The sequence below is a fragment of the Mustela lutreola genome, chromosome 4, assembly GCF_030435805.1.
Source record: "Mustela lutreola isolate mMusLut2 chromosome 4, mMusLut2.pri, whole genome shotgun sequence".
NCBI classification, from domain to species: Eukaryota; Metazoa; Chordata; class Mammalia; order Carnivora; family Mustelidae; genus Mustela; species Mustela lutreola.
This window is the reverse complement of record NC_081293.1, coordinates 171,551,652-171,570,995: the sequence shown is the minus strand read 5'-3', so window position 1 is coordinate 171,570,995 and position 19,344 is coordinate 171,551,652.

Sequence of the window (19,344 nt, the reverse complement as noted above, 5' to 3'; positions counted from 1 at the left end):
ATCAAAAGACAACTGACAGAATGGGAGAAGATATTTGCAAACGACATATCAGATAAAGGACTAGTGTCCAGAATCTATAAAGAACTTAGCAAACTCAACACCCAAAGAACAAATAATCCAATCAAGAAATGGGCAGAGGACATGAACAGACATTTCTGCAAAGAAGACATCCAGATGGCCAACAGACACATGAAAAAGTGCTCCATATCACTCGGCATCAGGGAAATACAAATCAAAACCACAATGAGATATCACCTCACACCAGTCAGAATGGCTAAAATCAACAAGTCAGGAAATGACAGATGCTGGCGAGGATGCGGAGAAAGGGGAACCCTCCTACACTGTTGGTGGGAATGCAAGCTGGTGCAGCCACTCTGGAAAACAGCATGGAGGTTCCTCAAAATGTTGAAAATAGAACTGCCCTATGACCCAGCAATTGCACTATTGGGTATTTACCCTAAAGATACAAATGTAGTGATCCAAAGGAGCACATGCACCCGAATGTTTATAGCAGCAATGTCCACAATAGCCAAACTATGGAAAGAACCTAGATGTCCATCAACAGATGAATGGATCAAGAAGATGTGGTATATATACACAATGGAATACTATGCAGCCATCAAAAGAAATGAAATCTTGCCATTTGCAACAACATGGATGGAACTAGAGCGTATCATGCTTAGCGAAATAAGTCAAGCAGAGAAAGACAACTATCATATGATCTCCCTGATATGAGGAAGTGGTGATGCAACATGGAGGCTTAAGTGGGTAGAAGAAGAATAAATGAAACAAGATGGGATTGGGAGGGAGACAAACCATAAGTGACTCTTAATCTCACAAAACAAACTGAGGGTTGCCGAGGGGAGGGGGTTTGGGAGAAGGGGTTGGGATTATGGACATTGGGGAGGGTATGTGATTTGGTGAGTGCTGTGAAGTGTGTAAACCTGGTGATTCACAGACCTGTACCCCTGGGGATAAAAATATATGTTTATAAAAAATTAAAAAAGTATAAAAAAAAAAAGTACCATTTTTATCATATCTATCAAGGGTACATACTATTAACATGAGATATCATGGTTGATGTTAACACTGATCACCTGGCTGAGGCAATGTTTTATAGGTCTCTCCTTCTCCATTCTGTATTCTTTGGAAAGAAATTACTAGGCAAAGACCAATATAAGGAGTGGGAAGTTATACTCCATCTTCTTGAAGGCAAAACATGTACATAAATTATTTGGAATAATTCTTCATGAGAGATTTATCTCTTCCATTGCATCTATTAATTTATTCAGTCATTTACTTAATATAGATACATGAATATTTATTTTATGCATTTGTGTATAGTATGATACTATCTTATTTATTTTTCTGCTGAGATGTTCCAATCTTGGCCATTAGGAGTCTTTTTAGTTGGGTTTCTATATCTTTTTGACATACTCTCATCATAGTGATTTTTTTTTTTTTTTGAGTACTGCCTTATTTTCTGGCACTATGGGATGCTCAAGATTCATGTTGTATATATACCACCCAGTTTTAAATTCAGATATTTTTCCAAAGACATCTATCTTTACCCATAGAGAACAGGACCTTGTTATGTAAAAGGTACTGGTGTATTTAAAAATGATTGTTCCTTCCTTTCTCATTCCAAACCCAGAAGGGGATATTTCTTGAATTTTCTTCATGAGCATTTGTCAGAGGTTCCTGGAAGAAAAACCTAATATTATGATGCTCCCCCTAATATTGAAGTCCCAAGAATTTCTCGGTGGCATTCTGTCATACACTGAATCAATAGTAATTGAACAAATTTACAAGTGGTCCTACCAGTTTATGGCTCCACGGGCTTCAGTTCTAAGTAGTACATCTATGTTATGACTATCTGGATTTTCCTGTATTTCAAGATTTCTGGATGGTAGTTTGCCCTGCAAACTCAGTTGTTATGTGTCCATGAAATATCACTGATTTTCAGCTTAGGGTCTTTTTCTTGTTTTTATAATGGCAGCTGTAAATGTCCTGTACATGTCAGATCTGAAACTGGAAATTCAGTAAGGTTTTAATTTATTTTTTTAAATATACACAACATATTTAACCATATATAAACTTTGGAAATACAATAAATACCAAAAAAATTCCTCCTGAATTACTTGAAAATAGCTTGACATGTTGACTCCTGATCCCCTTTCTAGGTTTGGAACTCCATTCTGAGAAAATGAGAAACCTGTCTCCAAGTATCCTTAATGTAATACACTATTCCAATACCTCATCCTCTCCTTGTGTAACTGATCTCCTGTCTCTCCTACGACATCCTCCTCCCTAAGGACATCTTCTCTCTGCTTCCATTCTATGTGTTATTTCCATATCTTGCACTTGAACGCCCTCTACCCCTGAGTTACAATATACCATGTTAACCAATCCCTTCATAAAAACCAGCTTCTAATTGTAATTGGGCTTTGACATCCCTGTTGGACTACACAAATGCATGAGTGCCATTCTGCTTATTTATATCTTTAGATAAATAGGGAGGGCAGACCACTGCTATCTAGGAACACTCTCTTCACCCTGCTTTTGTGCCGCCTCCTCTCCACAATACATCACCCCCTCATATTTTGGCTTTTGCTGACTGTGGGCTTTTGCAGAATGTGTCACGAGATTCAAATAATGTACTTCCATTACTTTTGTAATACATTCTTAGAGAGCAATTCTAAATGTTAATATTTAAGAATTGTGCTGCAGGTGTGGTTGTAGATCTTCTATTGTGCCTATCTTATGTAGATAGGAAATGCATATATCAGAGGCACTGAAGAATTTATGAAAGTAGACAGAAAGCAGAAGGAAGACATTTTAAAGAAGGAATCAACATTAGTTGAATATCTTGTTTTTATGGCTTTGACCCTATGGAATGACCCATTCTGTGCCATGGAAATGACTAAAATTCCAATAAACACACCTCCTGGCTTAAAGAAGTAGAGGAAAAAGTCCAGGAAAACCATATCCACATCTATTGGAAATTGAGAAGTTAAACCTCAGAAAGAAGATGGCTAAAGAAGGAGAACCCAAATTCCGTAAATTCTACAGAATCTCTAATCCTATGGCTTACATCTGAAATATGCAAGCACAAGGAAGACATCAACATTCTTCAACTCCCATTGGGAATTCTCCAAGCCATACCCAGTGTAGGTTATCAGTAGCCAAATTATTGCTTGAAAATAAAAAATCCAACTATGCCAATAATATGCAAAAACTAATTTACGCTTTCAGAGTCCATATCTACCAATGGGAATAATTCATGAGGATCAAAGAATAATTATCTCAACATGTATTATTCCTGCCCAATACGAGGCTCAAAGTAAGAGACAAGATAGGTAATCCATCCTGATATGCTTCCCAACTCTCAAATAATGTGGTTTAGGTACATTCCTTTCTGCCATCTGTAACCACAGTATTGTGGCAATTAACAGATACCACACAGGATATAATATGAGTTACTTTTTGTAGTAAGCTGAATCATGGCTCTGTATTTTCAATAACATTTTATTTTTTTATTATTTTTTTAAAAGATTTTATTTATCTATTTGACAGAGATCACAAGCAGGCAGAGCAGCAGGCAGAGAGAGAGGAGAAAGCAGGCTCCCTGCTGAGCAGAGAGCCCAATGTGGGGCTCGATCCCAAGACCCTGGGATCATGACCTGAGCGGAAGGCAAAGGCTTTTTTAACCCACTGAGCCACCCAGGCGCCCCTCTATATTTGGCATTATAAGGCAGTCAAGGTCTCTTTCAGTTTCTTTACAATCCCCTCAATATAGCATAAAAATGAAGACTTAGCAGAAATGAGTAAGGATTTCATTTGACTCAAAAGTACTTCTGACCCTAAAATATTTACAATACTGTCTACCCTTCACCCTTAGAAATCAGGTGTTTTGGGTAGCATAGAAAAGTTCACTAATATTTCAACAATATGCTTCTTCTCTCCATAACAGGACAGAAAATGATTCCCCAAGTTCAAAGAAAAATGAAAATCACTGATGTCCTCTAAATAATTCAGACCCCATATGCAAAATAGAGCATCAATGTGCTTATACTAGGAAATGAACAAATCTAAATGTAAGAGAGCTCTGATGATATAAATTGAAGCAGTCCTACTTCACTGAATATGGAACTGAGGAAACATGTAAAAATATGAGAAAGTGTGAGCAATAAATATAGCAATGACAAATATGCTCAAAAGTTCCCTAAAATTTTCAATTATTCATCTTCGCTTTTCATTTTGTGTATGTGAGGAAACAGATCTTGACTATAAAACTCTAAAACATATAAGCCTCTTACTACCTGTTTGACTATTCACCCATATAATGGGATGTGACGGAAAAGCTATTTTTCTAGGCATATTTAGCTTGGTTGGACATTCACAGAGCATAATTTTCTATTTTCTATGGGCCAACAAGTAGGAGCTTTATGTATCAGAATTCTATAAGAGCACAAGTCTTCACTTTAAGTAAAATGTGTTTGCCTCCCTTGCTGCTCTATCAAGTTTAATTATGCAAATACTGTTGAATAAAACTAGACTTCTAGACTCCTGTGTAGCCCTGTCTATTACTACTGTCTTTCTCTAAAATGTTCTAAAGACTCCTGTTGAAATGTTTAGACGAGTGGAATGACATCTAAAAAAAAAAAAAAAAAAAAAAAAAAAGAAGAACCAGAAATGCCTTCCACCTACACAAGTGCTTATAAGCAGGGAGTCTGCTTCCCCCTCTCTCTCTGCCTGCCTCTCTGCCTACTTGTGATCCCTCTCTGTGTCACATAAATAAATTAAAAAATTTTTAAAAACATTTCTGCCTTGAACAATTTGCCTATGAGTATTTATGAAGAAGAAACAAAGTGTCCAAAAATGTGTTTCAGACAATGAACACTAAGAATGCTAGAACAGAAAATAATTAGTAAAACTTCATTTAAAATACGGACTCTCATCATTTGTCAGTCACCACATACCTCATATGATCAAAACAAAGCACTAAGTGTGAGAGTGACAAAAATTCTATAAATAAACTATAGAATAACTTGGATCTGAATACATTCTATAATTGAGATATAACTCATGAGGTCTGGGAATACAGATGAAAGATCAGTATAAAATTTAACTTTCTAGAAGGCTTGTAAAGGAGGTTATATTTAGGTAAAATACAGCTCTAACATTCAGCAACCATGACAGATGAGTATGATTTTGACTGGAAGAGAAGACAATGAAATGACATACAGAGAGATTAAAATAATATCGCTTAAGGGGTTAAGATACAAGTAGAGAATTGCTCTGGGGGAATCGTTTAGTATGACTGAAATTTAGGGGGATTTATGCATGTATCATGCATCAGGTATACTGAATATAGACTATAGTAATCATAGCATACATGGATATTTAATAAAACATACTTTAAACTTGAGTTTATAAACCAAAGTGTCTTTTTCAGTTTTTTTTTTCAGAAGACTAAAAAATGAGCTCTGAAATTAGTAAAATAGATAAACCATAAAGAGAGGAGTTAATAATTATTTTGAGGTGTTTGAAGGAAGCCTAATTACCGGGTATGTTAGTAAGTGTTATGTTAGAAGAAAGCAAAATCCAAGGTAGAATACAAGGATGTTAAGAGGTGTTTTATAATGAATATAAATATAAATCAATTCTGTTGTGGTCAAATAAGTTTAGTTAATATTGAATTACAGAACATTAAACAAAATTCTTCACTAGAGGATATAGGATGAAATAAAGCACATAATTTTTTTCAAAAGATTACTTCAGAAAGAAGTCCTAAAATGTTTACGCTTCTAAAAACAGTTTTAAAGGAGCATCTTAAGGGAATAGTGTTCTAAGGAACACATTTTGGAAGCATAGCTTTTAAATTATTAATTTCTATTACCCAAAACTTCCTATAAATGCTAAGTCAAAAAAAAATGAACCCAATTAAAGAAAAAGAGTGAGATGGAAAGTGACTATCATATGATACTTCTACCCTATCTTTTACCCTCCATCAATGTCACAAGAGGCTATCTTAACTCCTAAATATTTTAGGAAGCTCCTAAAGTCAGTATGCTTTAACTCTCAAGACCCTCCTCAGAGGCTGCTGAATTAATCTGCAAAAGCCAAGAGCTACTCTTGCCTACAAATTTTGGTAATATATCAAGTGTGGTAGAACAGAGAATCCATTACATTTCTTCTCACTGAAAGAGAGTTTAATTGTTCCCTTTCACTATTATTTTTCTTTTTTTAACAAGTTTATTGAAATATAATTGATATTAGACACACTGAATATATTTAATGTGTACAATTTGGTGATTTGAGGGTTATTACAAATAGGTTTTATATTATCACCACAGTAAAGGCAAATATTGAACACATTCTCAAACTTCCTTGTGTCCTTTGTTTTCTCTTGTGGTAAGAACACTTAAATTTTGAAGTGTTAATTATAGACACCATGTTGCACAGATTTCTAGAACTTAATCCATCTAGCATAACTGAAAGCAACAATTCTCCATTTACCCCACCCCCAGCACTGACAAGTACTGTTGTATTTTCTGTTTTGTGAGTCTATTTTATTCACTTTTTAAAATAAAGATTTTATTTATTTATTTTTCAGAGAGAGAGAGAGACCACAAGCAGGGTGAGCAGCAGGCAGTGAGAGAAGCAGGCTTCCACTGAGCAAGAAGCCCAGTGTGCTGGGATCATGACCTGAACTGAAGGGAGATACTTAACCCACTGAGCCACCACCTAGGCGTTCCAAGTCTGGCTATTTTAAATACCTCATATAAGTGGAATCACAAAGAATTTGTCCTGTTACTGGTTTATTTTATTAGCATCATGTCCTCAAGTTTCATCTATTTTGCCAAAAACAGCAAAATTTCCTTTTAAGGTTGAATAATATTTATATATATTTATATATACATTTATATATATAATTTTATATACTATATAGTACATTTATATCTAAATTTAAATATATGTATAAATTTATATATTTAATAAATATAATGCATAGATATATTACAGATTTATATTAGATATATAATTCTGTTTATCCATTCATCTGTTGGTGAAAATTTAGGTTGTTTACACACTTTGACCATTGCAAAAATGCTGTAGTAACCTGGGAGTTGGGCTATCTCTTTGAGATTCTGCTTTAGTGCTGGATATATATACTCGGAAGTAGGCATGTAGACAAACTGGAATCCTTGTACATTGGGTGGCAATATAAAATGGTATAAGTAGTTATAAAAACAGTACATAGGGCTCCTCAAAAAATTAAATTAAATTAAATATGGAACTATCATATGCCCCTTCTTTATTGAAGAAAACTGAATATGACAAAGGGAACACATGAGGAAAAAAAAGTCAAAAATTAAAAACAAAACAGGGAATGGGGGTTAAAAAAAATCGAGTGATTAGATAATTTCTCAGGCTCACATTGAAAGTAGAGGGGCAGCATTTGCAGAACATAGTAAGTGTGAGGGAAAGACAACACTATCTATAGAAACTGACTGATAAAGACCAGGTATTGAAAGGTTATTTTTCTTAAACTACTTCAAAAGTCCAAATATGCCATATTCCTTTTTACTCCTGTATTACTGCATATAGCCCCTTCAGCTAGGTAAATCTGACCTGCCTGGAAAAATTCAGGTTAGCATCACCCTTTTCAGAATACCATGTCAATGAATATGAGTTCTGTTTTTGTGTGCAATAATTTAAACTATAATAACAAGAATCTGATCAGTTGGATGGGATGAACTAGATAACACTTGCACTGGAAACCGTTTTAGTGGATGTTCATTGAACACAGGAAGAAATGCACATAAGTTCAAGATACAGTTACTTTGACATCTCTTCAGAGAAGACAAGGTTATGATCAGGGTTGCACATATTTTACTAAGAATATAAAAAGAATATATAATTTCTCTACTCAGAAACATTTTAGTTGTATCTGAGTTTGTGACTCTGTCCTTCTCTTCACACATTCTGAGAAGGGTTTCATTTTCTATTCACATAAGCTACATTGGAAGACAGAAAAGTAAAGTCTCCAGTAAGTCACTGTGGAGGAAAACTGCTCATAATTCACCCATACTGGGCTTTTCACTCTCTAAAGAATTTTACCTGAATGTTAAATCTGAGAAAGTAGAATGACCTAAAAAAGGAGACTTGTATAAAAGGCAGACAGGATTAATTCTTCAGGGATGCACAGAGCATAATATAAAGCAATGTGGCATAAATGTCAAAGGCAGGGAGAAGCAGACGCAGACTGGGATAGAATAAAGCAATCAGCAGCAGCATGACTCTGAAGGAACACATGGTGTGGCTGTAAGGGTAAGAAGCAGCATTTCTGGAGACAGATACAGACTCTACTGGCAGAATCTAAAATAATAATTTGTCAAATGGCTCACAAGAGTGTCAGAACAGAAGGGGCAGCTGGTCACTGGGTATTTTATTGCAGTTGTACATATGGGACATAATAACAGCAACCAAAATCATCATTTGAAGGACAAATACATAATTATAATATAAAGAAGATACAGAGGGGCGCCTGGGTGGCTCAGTGGGTTAAAGCCTCCGCCTTCAGCTCAGATCATGATCTCAGGGTCCTGGGATCAAGCCCCACATCTGGCTCTCTGCTCAGCAAGGAGCCTGCTTCCTCCTTTCTCTGTCTGCCTCTCTGCCTACTTGTGATCTCTGTCTGTCAAATAAATAAGTAAAATCTTAAAAAAAAAAATAAGATACATATTCATGTAAAAATCATCCCTAGCTATCCTAGCTAATGTGTCCTTAATTTTCACTCTCTCAATATCATATATTTGTGTAATATGATATACTTAATAAAAGGCTGTCTTGGAATAGATGAATAAACTCCATAAGTCCCAGAGTCCATGACTATTTGCCTAGTCTATGAACGTGTTCAATTAATATTTATTGAATGAATAAATAAGGATTTGTGTATTTTAACTCTCACGCAATTCTCCTATAGTCAGAGGTTAGAAGAAAATCCAAAATAAAGAATTCATTTTTTTTAATTTTTTTTTTTACTTTTTTATTTTTTATAAACATATATTTTTATCCCCAGGGGTACAGGTCTGTGAATCACCAGATTTACACACTTCACAGCACTCACCAAAGCACATACCCTCCCCAATGTCCATAATCCCACCCCCTTCTCCCAAAACCCCTCCCCCCAGCAACCCTCAGTTTGTTTTGTGAGATTAAGAGTCACTTATGCTATGTCTCCCTCCCAATCCCATCTTGTTTCATTGATTCTTCTCCTACCCACTTAAGCCCCCATGTTGCATCACCACTTCCTCATATCAGGGAGATCATATGATAGTTGTCTTTCTCTGCTTGACTTATTTCGCTAAGCATGATACGCTCTAGTTCCATCCATGTTGTCGCAAATGGCGAGATTTCATTTCTTTTGATGGCTGCATAGTATTCCATTGTGTATATATACCACATCTTCTTGATCCATTCATCTGTTGATGGACATCTAGGTTCTTTCCATAGTTTGGCTATTGTGGACATTGCTGCTATAAACATTCGGGTACACGTGCCCCTTTGGATCACTACGTTTGTATCTTTAGGGTAAATACCCAATAGTGCAATTGCTGGGTCATAGGGCAGTTCTATTTTCAACATTTTGAGGAACCTCCATGCTGTTTTCCAGAGTAGTTGCACCAGCTTGCATTCCCACCAACAGTGTAGGAGGGTTCCCCTTTCTCTGCATCCTCGCCAGCATCTGTCATTTCCTGACTTGTTGATTTTAGCCATTCTGACTGGTGTGAGGTGATATCTCATTGTGGTTTTGATTTGTATTTCCCTGATGCAGAGGGATATGGAGCACTTTTTCATGTGTCTGTTGGCCATCTGGATGTCTTCTTTGCAGAAATGTCTGTTCATGTCCTCTGCCCATTTCTTGATTGGATTATTTGTTCTTTGGGTGTTGAGTTTGCTAAGTTCTTTATAGATTCTGGACACTAGTCCTTTATCTGATATGTCGTTTGCAAATATCTTCTCCCATTCTGTCAGTTGTCTTTTGGTTTTGTTAACTGTTTCCTTTGCTGTGCAAAAGCTTTTGATCTTGATGAAATCCCAATAGTTCATTTTTGCCCTTGCTTCCCTTGCCTTTGGCGTTGTTCCTAGGAAGATGTTGCTGCGGCAGAGGTCGAAGAGGTTGCTGCCTGTGTTCTCCTCAAGGATTTTGATGGATTCCTTTCGCACATTGAGGTCCTTCATCCATTTTGAGTCTATTTTTGTGTGTGGTGTAAGGAAATGGTCCAATTTCATTTTTCTGCATGTGGCTGTCCAATTTTCCCAGCACCATTTATTGAAGAGGCTGTTTTTTTTCCATTGGACACTCTTTCGTGATTTATCGAAGATTAGTTGACTGTACAGTTGAGGGTCTATTTCTGGGCTCTCTATTCTGTTCCATTGATCTATGTGTCTGTTTTTGTGCCAGTACCGTGCTGTCTTGATGATGACAGCTTTGTAATAGAGCTTGAAGTCCAGAATTGTGATGCCACCAACGTTGGCTTTCTTTTTCAATATCCCTTTGGCTATTCGAGTTCTTTTCTGGTTCCATATAAATTTTAGAATTATTTGTTCCATTTCTTTGAAAAAGATGGATGGTACTTTGATAGGAATTGCATTAAATGTGTAGATTGCTTTAGGTAGCATAGACATTTTCACAATATTAATTCTTCCAATCCCGGAGCATGGAACATTTTTCCATTTCTTTGTGTCTCCCTCAATTTCTTTTATGAGTACTTTATAGTTTTCTGAGTATAGATTCTGTGCCTCTTGGGTTAGGTTTATTCCTAGGTATCTTATGGTTTTGGGTGCAATTGTAAATGGGATTGACTCCTTAATTTCTCTTTCTTCTGTCTTGCTGTTGGTGTAGAGAAATGCAACTGATTTCTGTGCATTGATTTTATATCCTGACACTTTACTGAATTCCTGTATAAGTTCTAGTAGTTTTGGAGTGGAGTCTTTGGGTTTTCCACATATAGTATCATATCATCTGCGAAGAGTGATAATTTGACTTCTTCTTTGCCGATTTGGATGCCTTTAATTTCCTTTTGTTGTCTGATTGCTGAGGCTAGGACCTCTAGTACTATGTTGAATAGCAGTGGTGATAATGGACATCCCTGCCGTGTTCCTGACCTTCACGGAAAAGCTTTCAGTTTTTCTCCATTGAGAATGATATTTGCGGTGGATTTTTCATAGATGGCTTTGATGATATTGAGGTATGTGCCCTCTATCCCTACACTTTGAAGAGTTTTGATCAGGAAGGGATGCTTTACTTTGTCAAATGCTTTTTCAGCATCTTTTGAGAGTATGATATGCTTCTTATTCTTTATTGATGTGTTGTATCACATTGACTGATTTGCGGATGTTGAACCAACCTTGCAGCCCTGGAATAAATCCCACTTGGTCAGGGTGAATAATCCTTTTAATGTACTGTTGAATCCTATTGGCTAGTATTTTGTTGAGTATTTTCGCATCTGTGTTCATCAAGGATATTGGTCTATAGCTCTCTTTTTTGATGGGATCCTTGTCTGGTTTTGGGATCAAGGTGATGCTGGCCTCATAAAATGAGTTTGGAAGTTTTCCTCCCATTTCTATTTTTTGGAACAGTTTCAGGAGAATAGGAATTAGTTCTTCTTTAAATGTTTGGTAGCATTCCCCCGGGAAGCCATCTGGCCCTGGGCTTTTGTTTGTTTGGAGATTTTTAATGACTGTTTCAATCTCCTTACTGGTTATGGGTCTTTTCAGGCTTTCTATTTCTTCCTGGTTCAGTTGTGGTAGTTTATATGTTTCTAGGAATGCATCCATTTCTTCCAGATTGTCAAATTTATTGGCATAGAGTTGCTCATAGTATGTTCTTATAATAGTTTGTATTTTTTTGGTGTTAGTTGTCATCTCTCCTCTTTCATTCATGATTTTATTTATTTGGGTCCTTTCTCTTTTCTTTTTGATAAGTCGGGCTAGGGGTTAATCAATTTGATTAATTCTTTCAAAGAACCAGCTCCTAGTTTCGTTCATTTGTTCTATTGTTTTTTTGGTTTCTATTTCATTGATTTCTGCTCTGATCTTTATGATTTCTCTTCTCCTGCTGGGCTTAGGGTTTCTTTCTTGTTCTTTCTCCAGCTCCTTTAGGTGTAGCGTTAGGTTGTGTACCTGAGACCTTTCTTGTTTCTTGAGAAAGGCTTGTATCGCTATATATTTTCCTCTCAGGACTGCCTTTGTTGTGTCCTACAGATTTTGAACCGTTGTATTTTCATTGTCATTTGTTTCCATGATTTTTTTCAATACTTCTTTAATTTCCCGGTTGACCCATTCATTCTTTAGAAGGATGCTGTTTAGTCTCCATGTATTTTGGTTCTTTTCAAACTTCCTTTTGTGGTTGAGTTCTAGCTTTAGAGCATTGTGGTCTGAAAATATGCAGGGAATGATCCCAATCTTTTGATACTGGTTGAGTCCTGATTTATGACCGAGGATGTGATCTATTCTGGAGAATGTTCCATGTGCACTAGAGAAGAATGTGTATTCTGTTGCTTTGGGATGAAATGTTCTGAATATATCTGTGATGTCCATCTGGTCCAGTGTGTCAATTAAGGCCTTTATTTACTTCTTGATCTTTTGCTTGGATGATCTGTCCATTTCAGTGAGGGGAGTGTTAAAGTCCCCTACTACTATTGTATTATTGTTGATGTGTTTCTTTGATTTTGTTATTAATTGGTTTATATAGTTGGCTGCTCCCACGTAGGGGGCATAGATATTTAAAATTGTTAAATCTTCTTGTTGGACAGACCCTTTGAGTATGATATAGTGTCCTTCCTCATCTCTTATTATAGTCTTTGGCTTAAAATCTAATTGATCTGATATAAGAATTGCCACTCCTGCTTTCTTCTGATGTCCATTAGCATGGTAAATTCTTTTCCACCCCCTCACTTTAAATCTGGAGGTGTCTTCGGGCTTAAAATGAGTTTCTTGGAGGCAACATATAGATCGGTTTTGTTTTTTATCCATTCTGATACCCTGTGTCTTTTGACAGGGGCATTTAGCCCATTAACATTCAGGGTAACTATTGAGAGATATGAGTTGAGTGCCATTGTATTGCCTGTAAGGTGACTGTTACTGTATATGGTCTCTGTTCCTTTCTGATCTACCACTTGTAGGCTCTCTCTTTGCTTAGAAGACCCCTTTCAATATTTCCTGTAGAGCTGGTTTGGTGTTTCAAATTCTTTCAGTTTTTGTTTGTCCTGGAAGCTTTTAATCTCTCCTTCTATTTTCAATGATAGCCTAGCTGGATATAGTATTCTTGGCTGCATGTTTTTCTCACTTAGTGCTCTGAAAATATCATGCCAGCTCTTTCTGGCCTGCCAGGTCTCTGTGGATAAGTCAGCTGCCAATCTAATATTTTTACCATTGTATGTTACAGACTTCTTTTCCTGGGCTGCTTTCAGGATTTTCTCTTTGTCACTGAGACTTGTAAATTTTACTATTAGGTGACGGGGTGTGGGCCTATTCTTATTGATTTTGAGGGGTGTCCTCTGAATCTCCTGAATTTTGATGCTCGTTCCCTTTGACATATTGGGGAAATTCTCCCCAATAGTTCTCTCCAGTATACCTTCTGCTCCCCTCTCTCTTTCTTCTTCTTCTCAATCCCAATTATTCTAATGTTGTTTTGTCTTATGGTGTCACTTATCTCTCGAATTCTCCCCTCGTTGTCCAGTAGCTGTTTGTCCCTCTTTTGCTCAGCTTCTTTATTCTCTGTCATTTGGTCTTCCATATCACTAATTCTTTCTTCTGCCTCATTTATCCTAGCAGTGAGAGCCTCCATTTTTGATTGCACCTCATTAATAGCTTTTTTGATTTCACCTTGGTTAGATTTTAGTTCTTTTATTTCTCCAGAAAGGGCTTTTATATCTCTTGAGAGGTTTTCTCTAATATCTTCCATGCCTTTTTCGAGCCCGGCTAGAACCTTGAGAATTGTCATTCTGAACTCTAGATCTGACATATTACCAATGTCTGTATTGATTAGGTCCCTAGCCTTCGGTACTGCCTCTTGTTCTTTTTTGTGTTGAATTTTTCCGTCTTGTCATTTTGTCCAGATAAGAGTATATGAAGGAGCAAGGAAAATACTAAAAGGGTGGCAACAACCCCAGGAAAATATGCTTTAACCAAATTAGAAGAGATCCCAAATCGTGAGTGGGGAGAAAGGAGAGTTTCAAAAAGGAAGAAAGAAAAGAAAAGAATTTTAAAAAGAAAACAAATAAGAAAAATATAAAAAAGAAAAAATATATATATTGGATAAACTAGTTAAAAACCATTAAAAAAGAAAAAGGTAAAAGTTAAAAAAATAATTTACCAGAAGGTGAGAAAAAAAACAAAAAATGAAAAAGAAAAAAATTAAATTAACTGCAAGACTAAAAAAAACCACAGGTAAAAAGCCATGAGTTCCGTGCTTTGCTTTCTCCTCCTCTGGAATTCTGCTGCTCTCCTTGTTATTGAAACCGCACTCCTTGGTAGGTGAACTTGGTCTCGGCTGGATTTCTTGTTGATCTTCTGGGGGAGGGGCCTGTTGTAGTGATTCTCAAGTGTCCTTACCCGGGGCCGGGGTGAGTAATCCGCTCAGGTTTGCTTTCAGGAGCTTTTGTTCCCTGAGCGCTTTCCGTAGAGTTCTGGAGGACGGGAATGAAAATGGCGGCCTCCTGGTCTCCGGCCCAGAGGAACTGAGAGCCCAGGGCCCCACTCCTCTGTGCATTCTCAGAGAACAGCGCCCAGTTACTCTCGTCTGCCTGACCTCCGGCCGCTCTCCGAGCTCTCCAAGCCTGCGACCAGTTCAAGGTAACACCGAGCTGTGAGTTTACTGTCGGCTCTGTCTCTGTAGCCGGCTTTCCCGTTCCAATACCCGCAAGCTCTGCGTCACTCAGACACCCCCGATCCTTCTGTGACCCTGCGGGACCTGAGGCCATGCTGACCCTGTGTGGGCTTCGCCCCGGTTTAGCCTCTGGAGCAATGTCCCTCAGTGGAACAGACTTTTAAAAGTCCTGATTTTGTGCGCCGTTGCTCTGCCGCTTGCCGGGAGCCGGCCCTTCCCCCCGGGGTCTATCTTCCCGTTGCTTTGGATTCACTTCTCCGTCGGTCCTACCTTTCAGAAAGTGGTTGTTTTTCTGTTTCCAGAATTGCTGTTCTTCTTCGCTTCGATCTGCCGATGGATTTTCAGGTGTTTGCAATCTTTAGATAAGCTATCTAGCTGATCTCCGGCTAGCTGAAGTAGTCTCAGCCTGCTACTTCTCCGCCATCTTGACTCCTCCTCCAAAATAAAGAATTCTTCACAAAATTTAGACCTTCTCCCCCAAACTACTTTTTAAATTACTTTATACATAAAGGAATGTTAGCTTTCTTTAACTCTAGAAAAGAAACTTCTTGATGTTACTTTTGTTTACTAAATATTTACTAAATATGATAGAGTATTTTGAGCAAATAGCATTAAGTCTTATGATTTTCTAGAGGAAAATACCCAAAAGCTAGGCAAAATATGTGTGTGTGTATACATATATTATATATTTATGTAGTCGTGCAATCATCACCACTAATGTAGAATATTTCGTTTCACCAAAAAGAAATCATTCACTGTCACTGCCCATCTAATTTCCCAACTCCTAGGAAACACAAATCTACCTTCTGCTTCTATGTGTTTACCTCTTTTGATGGCAATCATCAATATGTGGCCTTTTAAAATATCTAGCTTCTTTCACTTAGCATCATGTTTCCAGTGCTCATCTGTATTCCAGAATGTATCAGTTCTTCATTACTCTTTATTGCTAAATTATATTCTTTGTCTATGGCTTTGGCAATTTCACTATGAGGTGGTTAAGTGTGATTTCTTTTCTCCTACTTGGGGTTAGATGACCTTCCTGGATGTATGGATTAATGCTTTCAATCAAAATTTGAGTGTTTTTGAGCATTATTTCTTTAAATATTTTTTTTGCACCTCTGTCTTTTTCTCTCTCTCCTTTTCTCCTAAAAGGACTCTCATTATGTACACTGGTACATTTGATATTGCTTCATATATCTATGATATTTTGTCCATTTTTTAAAAGATTTTATTTCTTTATTTGAGAGAGAGAGAGATTGAGAGCACAAATGGGGAGTGGCAGTCAGAGGGAGAAGCAGGCTCCTTCCTGAGCAGGGTGCCTACATGGGGCTTGATCCAAAGATCATGACCTGAGCTGAAGGCAGACACTTAACTGACTAAGCCACCCAGACAGCCCAGATATTTTGTTCATTTTTTAAAAATTCCTTTTTCTTTTTTTATATCTAGTCTGAAGATTAGATCTATCATCAATATTATTCTCTTTTCTGCCTGATCAAATCTGCTATTCAGATTCTCTAATAAATTTTTCACTTCAATTATTTTACCTTTCAATACAATTATTTTTTAATAATCTCTTTATTCTTTTAACTTAGTAAGGTACTTAATTACTTTCCCTTAATTATTTAAGATGGATTTCTCTAGTTCTTTGATCATATTTATAATTGGAGATTTAAAGTCTTTGTCTAGTAGTTGAAAGTCTGGGCAGTCTCTATTGTCATACAGATAGATGCATTATATATATAATATCTGTATATTATATATAATAGATATATAAAGAGAGACATGTATACAGACACACTATACACTACCATAATTTCCCATTTTATTTTTTTATTATTTTATTTTCATTTTTTTTAAAGATTTTATTTATTTATTTGATAGACAGAGATCACAAGTAGGCAGAGAGGCAGGCAGAGAGAGAGGAGGAGGAAGCAGGCTCCCTGCTGAGCAGAGAGCCCGATGTGGGGCTCCATCCCAAGACCCTGAGATCATGACCTGAGCTGAAGGCAGAGGCTTAACCCTCTGAGCCACGCAGGTGCCCCTAATTTCCCATTTTAGATGTCTCACAACTTCTTCTGAATACTGGACATTAAATTAGTATAACATGGCATTGCTGCAAATCAGATTCCGCCTCCCTCCAACAGCTCTTGTTCTGCCCTTTGTCACTTTTGTTGTTCTGTTTATTTAATGAATTTCTTGTACTAATTCTATAATGTCTGTATTCCTTATCATTCGAGGATCCTGAAGTCTCTGCTCAACACTCAACTAATGATCAGACAGAAATTTACTTAAATTTCTTGAACTAACACATCTCCCAGCCTTTGTCAAGTACTCACTGCTATGTCAGAATAATGCCTTCAAAACTATTGTAGGTAATTTACATTTCTCCCTTAGTGCTCCATTTAGGATTGTACAGACTCTGACCAGCCAGAGTGAAAGTTTATGAGCTTTTCAGGTATTTCCTGGATAGCACTGAGCCCTGCATATGTATCTGTTCTAGATTACCAGAAGTATGTGGGAAGTTTTAAAGATCTCCTAAGAACATCTTATACTCCAGATTTTCCTTTTAAGTTTTTTGGTCACCTTCTTGTTAGTCCTAACACCTTCTTGTTAGTCCTAAATAGTAGTTTGTCTCAGGCACTTCTGATGTCAATTAGTTGATGATTATTTTCAACAATGAGTGATCTCCAAATCGCCAGATGTTTAAGTTAGTATAAATAATAACATTCACATAAATAAATATAAGAGAAATAAAAAATCAGGTATGTGTTTACATGTCAAGGAGGAATGAGGTGGAATGAGGTGTTTACATCTCAGGAGGAATGAGGTCCAAGGCCTTGGAGATAACTTTAGATCCCCAAATCTGGATGCATCAGAGCTCATCTGACCTTAAAGAGCTGCATTTACATTTCAAAAGTTAAACAGGAAAACTCAGAAATCTTTCTACCCCATTTCCAAGAACTAAAGTTTTACCTCTTTTTTTTGAGAGGAGAGAGGAGCTGCCACTTTTTCCCATATATAGGATGAGAAAATGAAAGCTCTGGCCTCTTACATAGAAGATTTTTACATCTGGCTTCCATTGTGTTAATCCAGTAGTAAACACTGGGGAAAGAGAGCTAATACATTGTTTTGTTATGTAAATAACAATAGCTAATCTTCTATTTAAAAAAATATGTGTACATTTTGTATAAAATTACAGAATATAAAGTTAAAAATGCTATACAATTGGTTACTTCTTCATACATTTATAACCTTTTATATCCTAATATTTGAAGTGCCCACCTCAGTATTTTGCTCATTTTTCTATTGAGTTCATGTCAATTTTAACTATATGTTTTAGGTACAAGGGGTTGCACTTTAATAACGGGAGAGGAATTCATAGGAAAGAGAACAAAGTTAAAGATGAAAGACACAAAATAAGTAGGAACATAAAGGGAATAAACCCTACATGAACCAACTCAAAAAGTTCCAGGTTTATTAAAAGATATGTCAATAGCAGCCAGTGACTCTTATTTGTGTTTGGGAAAAGAAGAATGACTTCAAAGCCATTTTTTGAAAGTCGTTTCAAATGGCTTTCATCAAATGAATTTGAAAGCTATTACTTGAAAGTTTTTTAAGTAAATAATTAGAAAAATAAAGAATAACTGATATCTTTTTTGATTATCAATGAATGCATGAGTCATAAAAGCCTACAAATGAGGGATATTTCTGTGAAGTTAGACATTTGTATGCTGTTTGTTTCTTAACTTCACTATTTACATTCTGGATAACCTTTGAATATATTAAATAAATAAAATTAATCATTGTCTTAAATCTAATATTTATAGAAGAAAGCCCTTTTTTTTTTTAAGATTGTATTTATTTATTTGACAGACAGAGATCACAAGTAGGGAGGGGGCAGGCAGAGAGAGAGGAGAAAGCAGGCTCTCCACCAGGCAGAGAGCCTGATGTGGGGTTCAATCCCAGGACCCTGCAATCACTACCTGAGATGAAGGCAGAGGCTTTAACCCACTGAGCCACCCAGGCACCCCTATATTAGAAATTCTTAAAACACTGTGTTTTTTGTTTTGTTTTGTATTTCTTAATACAATTGCTTTTGTTATTTGAGATTCACTGTGCTGTTGCAATTTCATCTTTCTGAGGGGAAAAAATAATCTTACTCTTATACAGGACAGAGGTTGCAAATAAACTAAATGAATAGTAATTCCCTAAAGCAAGTATTTCAACAGTAAACTTTAACAACATAACTGAAAAAAAGTGAAGTAGTCCATTAAATTTGTTTTATTACTGTAAAATCTTTCATTCCAAATAGGAGCAGTTGCCACCATTCCCCACACAGTGATGCAGTCTAATTTAAGTAATTCCCTCTTCATCTCATGGAATCATGAACTCCACTTTGGACTATATGGACCTACTTAGAGAAAAAATCAGCTGGGCAATTG